The sequence below is a fragment of the Felis catus genome, chromosome D1 (assembly GCF_018350175.1).
Source record: "Felis catus isolate Fca126 chromosome D1, F.catus_Fca126_mat1.0, whole genome shotgun sequence".
Classification (NCBI taxonomy): Eukaryota; Metazoa; Chordata; class Mammalia; order Carnivora; family Felidae; genus Felis; species Felis catus.
Genome location: NC_058377.1, coordinates 39,427,498 through 39,442,751, shown reverse-complemented (window position 1 = coordinate 39,442,751; position 15,254 = coordinate 39,427,498). Strand labels below are relative to the sequence as shown.

At 39.7% G+C, this 15,254-nt stretch overlaps 1 long non-coding RNA gene across 1 annotated transcript; it reads right to left on the bottom strand.

Annotated features, from left to right (window-relative positions):
* Nucleotides 1–1,696: 1,696 nt before the first annotated feature.
* LOC109492336 lies at nt 1,697–7,282 on the bottom strand. The gene is made up of 2 exons (XR_002146178.3): nt 6,054–7,282; nt 1,697–5,709 (listed from the first exon to the last, which is right to left on the bottom strand). It is a non-coding gene; the product is annotated as an uncharacterized LOC109492336 (long non-coding RNA).
* Nucleotides 7,283–15,254: the final 7,972 nt, after the last annotated feature.

Sequence of the window (15,254 nt, the reverse complement as noted above, 5' to 3'; positions counted from 1 at the left end):
CCCATCAAATAACCTTCTGAGAAGTCCACTTGGCCCAGGGGAAAGCCTGCTCCTCTGTCCCACCCAAACCCTGGGGAATGGGCCCCTCCCACCAGCCACCTCTCACTCTGGAATTTTCCAAGAAACTTAGATGTCAGCTTCTTTACCCCTTCAAACTCCAGGGACACAGCTCAAGCTCTCCCACTAATAAGCAGCTAGAAGATGGCTTAAGTGTCACCATAGTAAAGCACAGGTGCTCTTCCTGAGGTGGGAGGGAGTCTGGGAAGACTTCGGGAAGAGTGATACCTGGCAGGTCCCACGGAGGTAGGTGGTTGGAATAGGGGATTATGTGACTGGTCCTAGGAGAAGGGACAGGGGTGCCGGGCAGATGAGTAATAGGTGGTTAGCTCTAGAAAAGAAACCAAGGGGCTGTCTGTAAGCATTAACTCAAGAGCTTGGGTGGACTTGATGTTCTACTAAGATGATGTGGCACCATCTCAGGGAGGCAAGGCTGGAACGTGACGGCAATTTAGAGAACAGAACAAGGCTAGGCAGCATCAAACACAGAGGAAGAAATCAAAGGTAGGCAGTGCCCTTCGAAGCACGGTCTTTCAAGTCCCCTGCTTGGTGCTCTGTGACAGGCACGCCAATCTGGAGCACCTGACTAATGCCTTCACTTTGATTCCTTGTTCCCGATGCCTGCCTTGGAGACGTAAGGGCATTTGTGCCAGGTGCCTGAAACCTGTCCCTGAAAGACAAGGTGACCTATGTTAGTTCTTAGCTTTGCGCAGAAGCACATCCTGAGACACAGATTCCAGTGCAAGGGTTTATTTGGAAAGTGAAGGCAAACACCACGAGTGGGGTGGAAAAGTGAGACGAGCATGGGAAGGTGGCCAACAGAGTATTGTCAGGCCAGCTACCGGCGAGGGATGGGAACGTAATCCTGCCAGGAAAGCCAGCGTCAGGAAGACACGTCAGCTATCCAAACCAACAGACGAGAGCTGGATATCTACCCACCAACCCCTGTCAATCACTGGTTGAAGCTGTTCCCAGGGGTGTGATGATTCTCGTGCACTTCCAGCCTGTCAAGGAGGCAAATAAATAACGGTGCTGGGAGTTGGCAGTTGGACTGGTGTGCCTTGAAGGGGTGGAGAGGACTCACAATATCCAAGGTGAGGCACAAAGTCTAGGATCACTTCATTTCCCTCTTCCCCAGGCATTCAGCTCTCCTGTCCCCAGTTTATCCTCAACTACAGGAACAGGCCAGCGCTTAATGAAATAAGTACCTCCCTCCATCCACCCCCACAGCAAGACCAAAACTAAGGTTTTAAAAAAGTTCTTTCCTCAGGGGTGCCTGGGTGGCCCAGTCAGTCAAGCGTCCAACTTCGGCTCAGGTCATGATCTTGCGGTCTGTGAGTTCTAGCCCCACGTCGGGCTCTGTTCTGACAGGTCAGAGCCTGGAGTCAGCTTTGGATTCTGTGTCTCCCTGTCTCTCTGCACCTCCCCCACTCATGCTCTGTCTCGCTCTGTCTCTCAAAAATAAATAGATGTTTAGAAAAAAATTTTTTAAAGTTCTTTCCTCAGAGGGCTTAAAGGTCCTGTAACATTACCATTGCTATTACGAAGAAGATTTGGGAGGACACAAAGCTGCTCCTCCAGAACAAGGCAGTTCCTTCCTTGTGTGCGTTCTGAATAAAACCAAGGATACCATGCATAGTCAGGATGTGCCAAATAGTAATTATATTTTGGTCTCTAATTATAGTCACATGCATTAAACATACTGAGGAACAGAGGAGAGTTTAACTCTTTCGAGTGGACTTGAAACAAAAGGAAAATAGGCAGTCACCTCACAAGTATTCACAAGACCAAGAATTATAGAATAGTAATATAATTATAGAATAATAATAGAGAATTGAGAGCCTCACTCCATCTGCAAGCAATTGCTCCTTTGACACCAATATTAGTTCCTGAAAAGGTCCTACTTGAGTTCAAAACTCACCACACCCACAAATCTTCTCTGGTGCCAATCATCGTGGCAGAGGGGAAGAAAGAACAATTAGCATCCTGCCAGGCAACGACAGTCACTCATAGTTGATCTATTTTAATGGCAAAGGTTGGATGTCATCCTACTTTAGTTACAAATGAATCAAATAAGGGCTCCTGGGTGGCTCAGTTGGTTGAGCGTCCAACTCTTGATTTCAGCTCAGGTCGTGATCCCAGGGTCGTGGGATGGAGCCCCGAGCTGGTCTCCACACTAAGTGTGGAGCTTGCTTAAGATTCCCTCTCTCTCTCTCTGCCCTTCTATCCTGCTCTCTTTCTCTCTCTAAAATATAAAAGAAATGAATCAAGTAGACTTGACATATAAAATATGGCTTAAGATATTCTCAATGCAATAGAAACGCAGTGTGTGGGCATGTTACACTTGGAATCAGTTTCCAAGTTCCAGTACCTTGGAGCCACAGGCTAAAATGATACATTTAGGATAAGTGAAGGGAAGTCTAACTTACAGTTTGTGGCTCCAAATACTTCTGTAAGTTGTTTGAACTTACTCTGCACTTTTACATGGGAAGTTTTATAAATGGTGGAGCGGGTATTGGGCCAACTTGTAATAGCCCATTTAATCCATAAAGCAGATAAGTGGTTGCATTAGTTGTATCACCACAGAACTGCTAGCTTCTGTTGGTGCTCCAGAATGCCATCTTCCATTATCTGCTCCTCTTGAATTACATGTCCCCTAGGCGACCTCAACCATCTCCACTGGTTGCACCATCACTCACAAGTGACTCCAAGATCTGTATTTCTACTTACCAACACTCTTGAAAGCTCCAGATTGAAATTATACATTCGACTGCTGCCTGGACATTTCTACTTGGAATACCCACACACACTTAAAATTCAACAAGCTCCAAACTAAACTCATTATATCCTGTCCTTCCCTCACTCTCTTACACTTGCTCCTTTTCTTGTTCACTTGTTCACCACAGTCAGAATCTTGGGGTCATCTCACGGCCCATCCCGTTTAGGATGCTGTGCATTCGAAGATGCTATTTCTGTCTACAGTCATCCTCTCTCTGAATCCCAGAGCCAGAGAAACTCCTCTTCATTCTTGAAGACCTACTTGAAGTGCTCTCTCTCCTGTGAAGACTCACTGACCCCCCCCGACTGCCACAACCTCAGAACAAGCAGCGTTGCCCTATCGACTCATTTAAAGGTGCTCCTGTAACATGTAACCCATGCCAATGACGTGTGCTTCCCTTGTTGTACCCCACTATGTGTGACTTATCTGTCTTTCCCACTATACTGTCAGCTCTTCAAGGCCAGGATGATGTTATTCCTAATGTTACCTCTAGAACCTTGCACAGTGCCCAGACAGGGGAAATCGTAGTAGATATATCTATATCTATATCTATATCTATATCTATATCTATATCTATATCTATATCTGTATCTATATCGCACATATATATATAGCACACACACACTATATATATATGTGTATATATATATACACACACACATATATATATGTGTATATATATATATATATATATACACACACACACACATATATATATATATATACAGTGGTAGACATTGGACTTGGATTCAGACAACCCAGGAAGCAAGTCTTAATTTTTCGGAGTACTCCTTTTCCTGAGTTCCTCTTTTTCAGGGGAGGAGCAGAGGGAGAGAGAGAGAATCGCAAGCAGACTCCATGCTCAGCACGGAGGCCATCGTGGGGCTTGATCGCATGCCCCTGGGATCATGACCTGAGCTGAAATCGAGTCAGATGCTCAACCGACTGAGCCACCCAGGCACCCCTGAACCTCTACCTTCCAAACTCGATGTAAAACCTACCTTCTGTGAAAATATTTCCTGGCTCTGTTGCTAATGAACCACTTGATTTCAGTGAAGAAATGGATATTTCTTCATCAGATCTCTGAAGGGGCAAAGAGAGGATAGGATTCCTCTAGTAGATGGAGCCATGGAATTAATGTTTGAAGATTTTCTGTAATCCTACAGGTTGAGTCATATTTCCTAGCACCAGCTCTAATTCAATGGTCTTAATTGCTACTGAGCTATTTTTTCTACTTCTCTTTTATTTCTGCTGTGTGCTTTGTTTCAAATCAGATCCTCAGAAAGTGGAAGAAGATAATGAAGCATGGTACTTAAGCCATTTGGTTAATATTGCATCTTATAGGCGGAGGAATGATGTTTCCTGTTTTTATAAACAATACCAAGTAAAAATTATATTTCTAGAAGGCATCACCGGATCTGCAACTCATTTTCACGAGATATAAGCAATAGCTATCATTGATCTTACACTCTTGAAAAGTGCTCTAATACTTTTTTTTTTTTTAATTGCCCCTTGAGGCCATTAGTTTTGAGCTCCAGAAAAAAAAGTTGTCTTTTTCTCATATTAATTTTCTGCTGATTTCTATTTTAGAAAGTTAGTACTACGATAAAGACAAATTCTAGCAATTACAGTTGAAAGTTCAGCTTGCAGGCAATGGAACCGAGGAAGTCTGTGGTATTTGAAATATGATGATCACATTTCTCTGAGGAAAAGCTGTACACAGTGAAGTAAACAAGTAGGATCTGAATGTAAAAGTCACATCTTGACCAACCAGTAAAACTATTAAAAAAATCATGGGGCGCCTGGGTGGCTCAGTTTGTTGATCATCTGACTTGATTTCGGCTCAGGTCATGATCTTGGTATTAGGGGTCTATTAGAGCCTCCCATCCGGCTCTGTGCTGACAGGAAAGAGCCTGCTTGGGATTCTCTCTCTCTCTCTCTCTCTCTCTCTCTCTCTCCCTCTGTCTTTGCCCCTCCCCCACTCATGTGTGAGCATGCACACATTCTCTCTCAAATTAACTTAAAAAAAAATCTCATTAAGGATACCATAAAAGCCTGGAATTAAGGGCAGAATAATAAAATCTACTTTAAATTGTGTGGGGAAGATGACCACACCATTTATACTATACCTAGAAAGTGAACTGCTAAGTAAAGGACCTTAGCAGCAGGTGACTTCCAGAAAGACTGTGGGCCCCCAGCTTGAGCTTGATGGTCCATCCTGAGCTTACCTCTACCCACAGTCTTCGTACACAACATAACAACTATCTATGTTGGCCTCTCTCACTAAACTGAGCTTCTTTGAGTGCAGGCATTCTGTTCTTTTCATCTTTTAAAGCAAGCCTAGCATGGTACCTGGCACAGAGCAGGTCTTACTAAATGCATGAATATGTGAGAACAAAAATAGAATGTTTTTTAAAGACAAAAAATTCCAAAACACCCGAAGAGTTAAGGCAGAGCTGTTAATTTGATAAAAAATTGTGTGTGTGTCTTCCAGATTAAGTGATAAAATCATGCCATGTCTGGAATTTGCCCCAAAATAAACTAGACTAGAAGAGGAAAAATGGATTGAAGCTGGATGATGGATGGATACATGTTTTCACATACTTCCATCACTGGATAATGGAAGTGTCTCACAAAAACACAACTGGTTGTGCCTTGCAGAAGTATAGGGTATAAATGACCAAGCTAACAGTTTGATTTCCTCTCTGCCAGTGATGTCCTAATATATGACTCCAAACTGTTACTGGCTCACATTGGTTCCGTTGGCTGATCAGACCAGTGACCCACCTCTGACAGTGACAATAATAAGGGACCTGTCATAGATGGGGGGGTTGTTGTCTTCCATAAATTTTTTTTCTGAGTATAAATGGTATCTGCAAAAAAAAAAACAAAAAAAAAAACAACAACAAAAAAAAAACGATAAAGAACATAAACAAGAAAATAAAAACCACCACAATCCTGCTATGAACATTTTGGCGTGTCCCCTTTAACTCTTTCAACATAATAGTAATTAAGTGTTACTAGTTTTATATCCTGCTTACATTACTCTGAGAACAGTTTCCGTGTTCTAAATTTTTCTCAAAAACATCCTTTTAATGGCGGCATATTTTAGCTCATGGAATACCAGATTTTTCACTATAATAAATACTGCTTGATGGAATCATCTTTTTACATATTTTAAGGCCTTTTTCAATGGAAGTACGGTGAATAAACTTACATGTATCCAACATCCAGCTTCAATCGATTTTTCCTCTCCTAGTTTATGATGCGGCAAATTCCAGACATTCCACGATTTTGCCACTTAATCTGCAACACACACACACACACACACACAATTTTTTATCAAATATTCCACCAATTGTACATAAATCTTTAATCACATTTCTGATTCTCTCCTTAGGGTAGAGTTAAAACAACAGAATTCCAGGTAAAGGGGATGAAAATACTTTAAGACTTCTAATATTTTACCAGATTGCTTTGCAGAAAGGATGTATCCGTTTATACTCTAGCAACACGAGGGAACCTCTTTCACTACACCCTAACCATACAGACTCATTTATTTAATTTTTTGAAATATATTGAAAAAAGTTTCCTCCATTGATTTTAGGCTTTCCAATATTCCTTCACCCAGAAGCTAATGGTGAGATCTTTGGAGTTAGTCAGGGTTGGACTTCCACCCACAGCCTGTATAGCCATGTGACTCATACAAGTCAGTCTCTGAACATCTGCTTCCTCATTCAGTAGGTAAAAATACCCACCTCATAGAGTTTTGAGAATAGATGCAATAGTGTTTGTAAGTGCTTTGTGTACTCCCGGCACACAAAAAGGGTTCAATAAATGGTGTATTTCCTTCAGACTAAAAGTTCCATGAGGCCATATCTATTGTGTTTTTTCTTTCATTGTTTGGGGGGCGGGGGGGTGAGGGGCAATTGCTTGGTGTCTGATACATGGCCAGCACTTGAATGAATGCACAAAGTTCTATTTGACAGCTAAAAATGACCTGCCGTTTAAAATTTAATAAAGTCCTATTTGCATTTCTAGTCTGTCATTTTTTTAAATTCATGTCCTTCGGCCATTAAAAAATACAATTTGTCAGTTTTTTCCAAATCTTTAAATATGACCACACTCTATGTCCAGTTAACATTAAGAATTTATTTAAAGAAAAAGACAGCTATATTAACACATATATACATATTTGGGTTTTTTTTCTTTGGGTTTTTTTTCTTTATGCTGTTTAATACTTTTGGGGTTTATTTTTATAATCAGAAAAAAGAAAGAACTGATAAATACGATTTGGGGGAAAAACCAAAAAATAGAAACACTTGCTATGGGAAATCACTATTAAACAGGTTTTAGCTGATAGATACATGAAACTTACTAAAACAATCCTGATAAACGTAAAAAAAAAATTAAGAAATTAGGGGCGCCTGGGTGGGTCAGTCGGTTAAGCGTCCGACTTCGGCTCAGGTCATGATCTCGCGGTCCGTGAGTTCGAGCCCCTCGCCGGGCTCTGTGCTAACAGCTCAGAGCCTGGAGCCTGCTTCAGATTCTGTGTCTGCCTCTCTCTCTGACCCTCCCCCGTTCATGCTCTGTCTCTCCCTGTCTCAAAAATAAATAAACGTTAAAAAAAAAAAATTAAAACAATCCTGAGAATCCCAGGGGAAGCCGCTTCTGAGTCTGTCATCTATTACAGCCTAAACCAACTGGGAGCTATTGATACTTTCAATATTCACAAGAACTTGGTCAACAGGTCATTCGTATTTACTATTCATTGTTTAATATGAATCCCTATAGCCATCTGGAATGTTTCTTTCCAAGGGAAAGATCTCTTCCTGCTATTCACCCTGCCTGGGACAGTCACCAACTTTAGACCCAACTCAGTTTCTCCTTTGGACTTTGCCCTTCTTTTTTTTGTATAGTCCACGCCCAAAGATGCATCAGGGTTTGAGGCTAATGATTTTAGTTTTAAGTCAGGACATGCCTCATAAGTTATGGGAGGCAGTGTGGTCATGTAGAAAGAATGAGATTTGGATTCAGATAGAATTAGCTTTAAATCTCAGCTCTACCATTTATTAGAAGTGTGACCTTATGCTTAAGCCTTTATTCTTACCTATAATGAAAGGGTAATAATGCCTGCTTTATAGCATTGTTATGAGAAATTAATAATATGCACGAAACCTGGGCCTGGCTTGGAAAGGAACTCAATACACAGTTCTCACTTTCGTGTTCCTCCTTTCCTCTGTCTCTTCATAGCATCTGCTGCATTTGATGAGAAGGGACCCCTGCAGATACAAGGAGATGGCCGTGATAGGGAGCTAAAAGTGCAGTTGGAAGGAACTAGTGGGTAAAGACACGGAGGGGATTGGACAGTGAGGACCAGAGCTGGAGGAAAGCCTGGATTGCCTGCTTTATAAACATAGGCAGGGGCTCAAGACAGGAGGGAAAGACAGTACATGCTTTACACAGGTTGGAGGAAGGGAAGGTGGGTGTGAAATAGGGGTCTAACAGACACTATTACCCTCTATTGATTCAGTAATGTCACAGACGGCAAAGGAACATTAAGCCAGGTAAATGAAGTTGATAACATTTCAGATAAAACAAACAAACAGAAAGATCCTAGCAAGGACAGGATATCTTCCTGATCTCAAATAGCAAGCTTTAGCTCTAGCAACCAGAATCACTATCTTTGACTGCCAAAGGAAATGTCCAGTGAAGCCTGAGAATGCAATCAATATTTAAATGAAATCAAATGCAACGGACAACAGCTGAAAATTATAACCAACCTGAAACTAGGCAGTTATTTTTGTTAAAACCTTGTATTAGGGGGGCACCTGGGTGGCTTAGTCGGCTAAACATCCGACTTCAGCCAGGTCACGATCTCGCGGTCCGGGAGTTCGAGCCCCGCGTCGGGCTCTGGGCTGATGGCTCAGAGCCTGGAGCCTGTTTCCGATTCTGTGTCTCCCTCTCTCTCTGCCCCTCCCCCGTTCATGCTCTGTCTCTCTCTGTCCCAAAAAATAAATAAACGTTGAAAAAAAAATTAAAAAAAAAATTTACCTGAAAAGTTGCAGGGCCAAGAATTGCCAAGACAGTAGTCTCAATAAATGACTAAATAGTTCTGCAGGGCAGGAGAAAGAACAGCCATTTCAACAAATGGTACTGGGGCAAGTGCATCCCCATATGGAACAGAATGAAACACGATTCCTATCTCACACCACACATAAAGAATCAATTCCCAGCTGGACTGGAGAGTTAAATGTGAAAGTCAATCAGATAATTTTCTGGAAGGTAACACAGAAGAATCTCATTATGATCTCAGTATAGGGTATGTTTTTCTTAAATGGGACACGCATACAGTAATCATTAATCATTGATGAGCTAGACTTTGTTAAGAACTTTTGCTCAATAAGACACCATTCAAGAACAAACAGGCAAGCCACAGACTGGAGATTTTGTAATATGCATATCCAGCAAAGCAACTGTATAAAATATATATATTGCGAGGATACAGAGCAGCTAGGATCCTCTTACATGGCTGGTAAGAGTATAAACTGCTATAATCAATGAAAAAGTACAAAGTGTAGGAACATGCTGGAACATGGATGTATCTCAGACACAATGTTCTGTGAAAGAAGTCGTACACAAACAGGGTATATATTGTATGATTCCATTTAAATGTAGTTACTACTGGTTAATTTATAAAGCCTACCTACAGATGCAGAATTTTCAGAGCAACTTTCAGTAACAATTTTTTAACTGCTGTAACATTATCCCAAATTATGTAGAAAAAAAAAATTATGTTCCTTGTCTCCACTTTGGCAGTTTTTTGTTTTAATTAACATGGTAGTGGAGGCCAATGCGCTTAGATGCGAGAAAAAGTTAAAGGGATAAAAATGGAAAAGAGGAAGGAAAAATATCTCTATTGGTGGATCACATGAAATTATACCTGGAAAATCCTACAGTATCAAAGATAAAAAAAATTAAATGATACAATTTAGCAAGTTAGCAACATATAAAATTAATGTGCAAAAATAAATAGCTTTCATATATAAACATAATAACCGGGAAAAATACACGATGGAAGAAAAAAACTGTAATCACAATAGCAACACAAAAGGCAAACACTTGAGACTAAATTTTAAAAGTGTTAAAAACCTATTTCTGAAACACACAAAATAAACTTGAACAAATGTGAAGACATCAGTTGGATAGGACATCCTCACAGGATGTCAGTTCTTCCTAATTTACAAATTAGGCAATACCAATTAAAATACCAAAACCCTTTTTTTTGGTTGCTGCAGCCAGGAAATTGATACTTAAGTTTATTTGGGAAAACAAACATAAAAGAATAGGAAAACACTGAAAACAAAAAAAGCTAGGAGGAGTGATGAACCTTATCAGACATTAAAACACTCCACACAGCCTCCATAGTTAAACGTGCAAATGGACATTAACAATGGAACAGAAATCCAGAAAGAGACCCCACCACATACGAAAACTTAGCACATAACCAATCACTGGAGCAAAGAGGCACCTGTAGTAAATGATGTACATTCAACTGAAGAGCCATTTGTAAAAGACAAAAGTAGGTCTATTCCTCACAATTTTACACGACAGTAAACTCTAAGTAATCAGAGATCTAAATGTAAATGACTTGAAACTGTAAGTTTACAAAAAGGGAGTATGAGTAAATTCCTCTATAACCTGGGTGTAGAGGAAGATTTTCTAAGTCCAGATGGAAAAGAAAAAAAAAAAAAAAAGAGAAAAGGAGGAAAAATAGGACATTAAAAATAAACTAGTGCATTGGGGTGCCTTGGTGGCTCAGTCAGTTGAGCATCCAACTTTGGCTGAGGTCATGATCTTGCAGTTTGTGGGTTCAAGCCCCGTTTCTGGCTCTGTGCTGATGGCTGAGAGCCTGGAGCCTGTTTTGGATTGTGTCCCTTTCTCTCTCCACCCCTCCCCCACTCGCGCTCTGTCTTTGTCTCTGTCAAAGACAAACATTAAAATGTATAAAAATAAATAAAAATAAACTAGTGCATTGCAAAAAAATATCATGAGCAAAATCAAAATACAAATAACATTGTAAACTACATTAGCAACATGTTATTAGGCAAAGGGCTAATATCCTTAATATCCTATATCCTTAACATAAAATTTAATCGAAAAAGGAACCAAAACCTTACAAAAGTGGACATAATATATGAATAGGCAATTCACCAAAAGTGGATACAAAAATGGCCCTTAATCATGTTTTTACAACTTCTTCATTCATAATAACAAAAATGCAAACTAAAACTACAGTGAGATACTTTTCCACCAGATGGGCAAAAAATTAAAAGCTTGACAATTAAATTCTGATAGTGAGGCCATGGAGAGTAACACATTGCTGGCAGAAACACGAAACGGTGCAATATCTATGGAAGGGAATTTGGCAATATTTAATAAAACTACATATACATTTGCTCTTTTACCTAGTAACTTCAACTTCTAGGAATTTACTACTCGAATATATACTTCCAAAAATAAGAAAATGCTAACACGAGGTTAAGTATTGCTGCATTACTTGTAGAGTTGTAAATGTGAGAACTACTTAAATACCCAAATATGGGAGAATGATAGCATAAACAATGGAATTTAAACTCAATGGAATACTATATAGCTATGAAAAAGATGATCTTTGAAAAGTCATATGGAGTGATTTCCAGCACAGATTATTCGGGGGGCAGGGGAAGAGCATGCACACACACAATTCATTGTGTAAGAAAGAAGGGAAAATTAGGAAAAAAAAATATTTGCTTATTTTAGCAAAAAGAAATGCGGAAAGGATGAACGAGAATGGGATTGTCTACCTACAGTCGGAGCAGAAAGGAGTGAAAGGGATGGGGAAGGGTGTAAGATTTGAGTATATATGCTGAATGGTTAGACTTCTGAACATACGTTAATGTTGTACACATCAAAAAATACAATTAAATCCTGGACTAGAGGGAAAAAACATGCTTTGTAAGGGAATTATTGGGACAACTGAGAAAATTGGAATATAAAGTATTAAATGCATGTTAAAATTTCTGGAAGTGGTGACTGTACTGGTGTCATGTAAGACAATATCCTTATTCCTGGGAAATATACATTGAAGTATTAAGGGGTAAAGGAGCATTACTGCTTAAGCCCTGCTCTCAAAAGCCTGAAAAAAAAATTACATATGTGTGCATATTCACATTTGCATATGAAGAAAGTATGTAACATACACACATAAATTTTTTAAATGCCAAAATGTTAAAAATTAGTGAATCTGGGTAAAAGGTAAAAATTCTCTATTCTTCTTGCAAATTTTAAATCATTACTAAAAGACTCTACTATCAAGATTGGGATGATAAGCCATTGGGGGCTTTTGTCTGTGACGGATGGGTAGACTAATTGACTGATTTCAGGATTTATAGAAAGACATTTTAATAAATGTAAAATGGATGCTTCCATTTCATGCGCTCTATTTCCAGATTGTCAAAGGACCAACAGAAATGCAGCCGTGCCTCTCACCTTATTAAACAATTTGCCTCTTGGCAATTTGCTCGAAGTCCAGATATACCTACCCCTCCACCTAATCAGTTCAAATGCACGAACAGGTAGATTGGAGTTACATTTACACGCTCCTAGTCAAGCAAATTTTGTACTTTTAAAGCCCACTAGTGTTGGTATCTCCACATGAATCATGAGAACTGAAACAGTGGCTCTAAGAAGCCGAAGAGTGTGGTCTGGGTTAACCCGCTGCGCTTCTTTTGGCTAGTCAACTGGCCGAGAGCCCTTTGGAAATCACTTTACCACTCTGGATGGCAGGTGACACAGATTAAACGTTCTTTTATTTGACCCAAACTGAGCGGTGACATTTAAATGATGCATTGGAAAGCAGTGCCGTTATCCCTCAAAACAGACAATGGTGGTTTAATTAAAAGAGGTTGACAAAGCAGATGTGGAAAAATCAGGATGTCAATCAAGTACCATGGTAAACGTACACCTTGATACGGGGACTAAAATATTTGACTATATAATTTGGGGTTCTAATTCAACAATTTTTGTCAGTAATCATGCCAAAGTAATGGAGAAACAAGTACCTAATGGCTGGGAGGTTAAGTCTGGGGAGAGGATTACAGGGACATATACACATTTTAATATGTATTTCAATGTTTGAATTAAAACATATTTTAAAATCTTTATTTATTTTTGAGAGACAGAGTACAACCGGGGGAGGAACAGAGAGAGAAAGGGAGACACAGAATCTGAAGCAGGCTCTAGGCTCTGAGCTGTCAGCACAGAACCCGAGGTGGGGCTCGAACCCACGAACAGTGAGATCACGACCTGAGCCAAAGTTGGACACTTAACCAACTGAGCCACCCAGGCACCCCTCACTGTTTGAATTTTAAAGAAGACACCCTGACTTTACAATTTAAAAACAGCTAAAATCAGTTCTAGTGATCAGTCATGGGAAAGATACAAACATGAATGGAGACAGCAATCTGTGTGAGCTGGCTTTACAAAGACCAAACTAAAATGCTAATATTTTCAGACCTAGCTAATAAACATTAAGGTAAAAAGTAGCAAAAGGGATAAACAAAGGACAAAATACAGACATTTTTTTTATTCAAGAATATGGAAGCTCTTTGGACTCAAAACCACAAACCTTTATTCTATAAAAGTTTTATAATAATCCTTAGTAGTTAGCTTTAAAAAGCCACAGAATACTAAGAATTAAATGTATGACACACAAAAAATCAGGCAACATTGGGGGAAAGTTATTTTTAAATATAGTACATTTCAACAGACAAATTTTACAATGGGAGACCTTTTAATTCAATTTTTCTAATAAAGGGTTTTTCTCGGTTTATTAAAAACATAAAATAGTTCTTGAACTTTTATAAAATTTATCAAACTGGCAATTTCCTTAGTAACAGGCTGAGCCAGGTGATATACGGAAAACAATTTCCAAGATTAGAAGGCTAATTTTGGTACTACTGCATAGGTTTAGTATCATTGCATAGGCTGCAAATTTATTGCAAAACTATACTAACTTCTTCGGTTCAGATTTGCTGTTGCATCATCCATTTTGCCATCGAATGGTGGAGGCACCACCTTGTGGTAAAAAAAAAAAAGCTTCTCAAAAAATTAAAACTAGACCTACCCTATGGCCCAGCAATAGCACTGCTAGGAATTTACCCAAAGGATACGGGAGTGCTGATGCAGAGGGGCACTTGTACCCCAATGTTTATAGCAGCACTTTCAACAATAGCCAAATTGTGGGAAGAGCCTAAATGTCCATCAACTGACAAATGGATAAAGAAATTGTGGTTTATATACACAATGGAATACTATGTGGCAATGAGAAAGAATGAAATATGGCCTTTTGTAACAACGTGGATGGAACTGGAGAGCGTTAAGTGAAATAAGTCATACAGAGAAAGACAGACACCATGTTTTCACTCTTATGTGGATCCTGAGAAACTTAACAGAAGACCATGGGGGAGGGGAAGGGAAAAAAAAGAGGGTGGGAGGCAAAACCATAAGAGACTCTTAAAAACTGAGAATAAACTGAGGGTTGATGGGGGTGGGAGAGAGGGGAAAGTAGGTGATGGACATTGAGGAGGGCACCTGTTGGGATGAGCACTGGGTGTTTTATGGAAACCAATTTGACCATAAATTTCATAATAATAATAAAAAAGCTTCTCAATGACAGAAGTCAAAAGACTGGTTAGTCAGAGGGCAGGGGAGAGCCACTGGGTGGGGCTTCCAAGGCGTGAGTGGTATTCTATTTCTTGACCTGCATAGAGATGTCATGAGTGTTGACTTTACAATTATTTATTAAACCACATGACTTTCCTGTTCTTGTACCTTGTAATTTTAAAGGCTTATTTTGGGGAAAAGAAAGGTTTCTATGTACCTGAATTAAGTCTTATGCCTAAATGCTTAAAATTCCTAAGCACCTGGCCAGTCATATATTTACAGAATTTCCTGGAATTACAATACATTCTTAGCCTTATAAATGCACTGCTGTATTTTTATGATAGGAACAAAACACCGAAAAGAGGTATATTCTTTGGTAAATGATGGAAGGCTCTTTTCCTCAGAATGTTTTCATCGCTGCTTTCTTGGCCTCCAAGAGGAAGTGGAGGTACTCTGCAATCATCTGGAATCACCTCTATACACCTACACTAACATGTCTGGAAACTTCCCACCAAACCCCTAGACTTTACTGCATCAACAGTAAGTATCAAGGGCATACTTAAACTATGCGACAATATCCAATCAGAAAGGATTTTCTTTCCTGTTTCCAGGACGTGACACGCACCGTTAACAAAATGATTCGGATTAAGTGAACAGGGTTTCACCTCTCACTGCCCTGGGATCCCTTTTCCTAGGAGCTAACTGCGTTACA